This window comes from Callospermophilus lateralis, chromosome 7, assembly GCF_048772815.1.
Source record: "Callospermophilus lateralis isolate mCalLat2 chromosome 7, mCalLat2.hap1, whole genome shotgun sequence".
Taxonomy (NCBI): domain Eukaryota; kingdom Metazoa; phylum Chordata; class Mammalia; order Rodentia; family Sciuridae; genus Callospermophilus; species Callospermophilus lateralis.
The window spans coordinates 17,593,130-17,596,599 of record NC_135311.1 but is presented as its reverse complement, the minus strand read 5'-3'; the positions used below and the strand labels follow the sequence as shown (position 1 = coordinate 17,596,599).

The 3,470-nt window shown below is 43.8% G+C and overlaps 1 pseudogene; it reads right to left on the bottom strand.

Annotated features, from left to right (window-relative positions):
• On the bottom strand, positions 1–2,437 carry LOC143404082 (dual specificity tyrosine-phosphorylation-regulated kinase 1A pseudogene; annotated as a pseudogene).
• Positions 2,438–3,470: the final 1,033 nt, after the last annotated feature.

Below are 3,470 nucleotides of genomic sequence, written 5' to 3'. Positions count from 1 at the left end.
TCATGAGATAGCTACAGGACTCCGTTGTACACACACTCCTGTCATGGGAGACTCTTCTCTGTCAGCCCTATTGCCTCGTCGTCAGATGTCCCTCAGTCATGTAATATGCAGGTGTATTAGCAGAAAATTGGTGAGTTGGATGTCCAGCTATGCCAGTCTCTTGGCAGAGACTGGAGTAGACAAATTTATGTCCATAGTTCCATTCTGTCCAAAGTCCAAGGTGTTAGCAGCCACTGGGCAGCTCTGGTAGGCCTGATTGCCTTGATTACCAAAAGAGGAGGAAGATGTCGAGGAAAACAGGGATGTCTTGAAGTGGTGACTGTGGCCAACCTCCATAGAATCCTGAGTAGTTGAGCTATTTGTTGGAGAATTGTAAACCTTGCCTGGGTCCAGTTACCCAAAGCTTGCTGTCCATGGTGGTGATGGTGGTGATGGGAAATGTTTCCATGCTGACGATGCAATGCATTCTGCTGAAGGGCTACATGAAAGGTTGTTTCTTGAATGGGATGGGTTTCAACAGTGATTTGTGTAGGACCTTTAGTGTCTGACCAGCCAAGAGAAGCTGGAAATTGCTAATACACCGGGGACTGCCTGGATGGCAGCCGTGAAATGCCTGCCACTGTGCCCATGCTGGTGTGTCAGGTCTGACCTGTCTCTCCCACTGTTCCTCGTCTCCTGTGATCCACTGAGCTCCACAATGTATTGGAGGTGATGTCTGAAGACTGGAACTGCTTCATTGCAGGGCTTGTGGATACACTATTACTTGTATTTGTACCTCCATCAACTGTTTTCTTGAAAAAACTGTGCTGCAGGGCATAATGAGGTTGAATCTGAGTTTTGAGGTCTTTGAACTTCAAGTAGTCAGCCGCCATATGACCTGACTCCCCAGCATGCCACCCACCCGGTCCTCCTCTTTCTACTCCAAGAATATTATGAAGTTTATGGGTTGTTGGTGTTTTGTACTCTCATTTTCCATCTTTGGTCTATAAGTGCCAAGGGCCATCTGGCAACTTCTTAAAGAACTTTCTTGCTTTGGGTGCTTGGTTAAGAATATGAGCAGGTAGAATACCCAGAACTTCCACTACTTTATTCATCTGATCTACCTCATTGGCACCACTGAACAGAGGTTCTCCAGCGTGCATTTCAACCAAAATACACCCAAGGGACCACATGTCAATAGCAAGATCATAAGGCATTCCCAGTAGCACCTCTGAAGACCCATAAAAGTGACTCTGAATATACTGGTATTATCCTCTACCCCAACTGACAAGAACTGCCAAAGTCAACAATCTTGATTGCACTGCATTTGGGGTTGCAAAGAAGGATATTCTCAGGTTTTAAGTCACAGTGAATGATACTAAGTTCCGGAGTCTCAAGAAAAAGCAGTGTAGTGCACATCTGTCGTGCAAATTTTCGTGTGAGGTTCAAAGACACCACTAGGAAACTGGTGTTCCTTAAGTCATAAAGGTTGTAGGACAGCATTTCAAAAACTAAACAGACATGGTTTCCAAACATAAAGTGGTATTTCAAATGCATTATGTAGTATTTCATTTCTGTGTCATGCTTATTCATGAACTCCAGAAATTACACTTCTATCTGGGCTTGATTTAGAAAAGCTTTTTTGTTCTTTATTATTTTAATGCTCCACCCAATCATATGCCTTTCCTTTGGACAAGTTTGTACTCTCATTTTCCAAAGGAAAATTGATAGGCAAAGGAGTCAATTTTGCAACGATCCACCCACTTTTCTCTGTTTTTTACAATAATCATTGTTATTATCATCATAACCATTATTGTAAACCTTCCATTCCTTCTTACGACTAGAATTGTCTCCCTGACCTGTTGTGTCTCTGCTTCTTTTTTGCATAGTAAACTTCATTAATATGCTTATATGTTTTGATCAAGTCAACAGAAAGTTTTTCTCAGGAGAGCAGTTGCGGGATCATGGAAGGTTTGGGGCATCCGCCCCTGTTTAGTTAGCGGTTGCTAAATCCGGTCAGAATATGATAAGGCAGAAAAAAACCCTGTTAGTCACTTATATTTGGCTGGTGGCGGTCACTGTACTGATGTGAATGGGCATCTGTACAGTGCACGCCGAACAGATGAAAGTTTGCATGCTGAAGTCTCTCCTTCTGTATGCATGGTCTTCTTTCAAGTCTGGATATCATCCTACTGGGGTGGGGGAAGGGAGGGAAGAATCCAGGGGCAAAACTATAAAGCGCTTTCCCGCGCTGCGCTAGCCTTTCTCCCAGGGGGCGCTCTGCTGTAGTTGTCCGCGCCTTTAAACCATTCTTGGAAGGGCTCCTGTGCCCCAACTCCCAAGAAAATGCCCATGGAGGCTGCGGTGGGGCGGGGAAGAGGCCGCTCCGCATTGCAGATATCTCAGCAATTCCAGATTCTTGCGCCCAGATCCGGGATGCCCCTGCGGCCACCACCATGCTCAGATCACGCCAGCACCCTGCCCCGGCCTTCTAAAATTACCGATGGAGCTTTCATAAAAACTTTTTTTAAAGCTGTGCACGCTCTTCCGTGATTTTCCGTCTTCTGAAAGTCTCCTTAAAATATCTAGATACTAATCTTCCCACTTTGCAAGGAGCAGATGTGAGGGAAAAATCCTTTCCATAAGTTTTAAGTAAGATATAATCACCAAGTTGAAATGTTGGTGTCTGAGCTGAGCTTTCAAGAGCCAGAGGACCTTGTTAGTATATTAATCCTTTAGGCTGAAGAGTCTCATCAACTCTGGTTACAAGACAAGTTTGATTGGAAAGAGGTCCAGGAGTTTCAATCAATGGAGAAAATCAAACCCCCATGTCCAAAGGGCAGTTAACATCCTTCCTTGCCACGTCAAACATGGCAAAATTACCCAAGGCTCTTCTGAAGTAATTCCAATTGATCAAAGGGAGCTCCGAGAGACCTCAGGTATCCTCAGTCTTTCAGGGCACATCAACTATCTTATCTCTTATGATTTCCCTCTTTGCATAGGGGGCATAACTCAGGTGTGGGTGGACTCTGGGGTAGTCCTTTCTCCAGTGTCCAGGGTCTCTGAAATGCTCCAGTGTCCAGCAGCCTCTGGGACTAGAGTTATTTTTCCCTTATTTTGTATGGCGCCTTGGGGCATCTTTGAGGACAGAGGGCTTTTGCTTAAGGTAAGGCGAGCAATTAGGCCTGTTCTGAAGCCTGGATTCATTTCTTTGGAGCCTTCTTATTTTCCACTCTCTAACTTATATTGAAACCAAGCTGTGTTAGAGAAAAAAGATCAGTTTCTTTTTCCTCGAGTGCTCTGCCATCAAATAATTCCAGTTATTTAATATGTACCTGAGTTTAGTTCTCAGAGATAGACTCCCATAATCTTTTTTTTTTTTTTTTTTTTTTTTTGAGAGAGAGAGAGAGAATTTTTTTAATATTTACTTTTAGTTTTCGGCTGACACAACATCTTTATTTGTATGTGGTGCTGAGGATATTAGGTGAGCA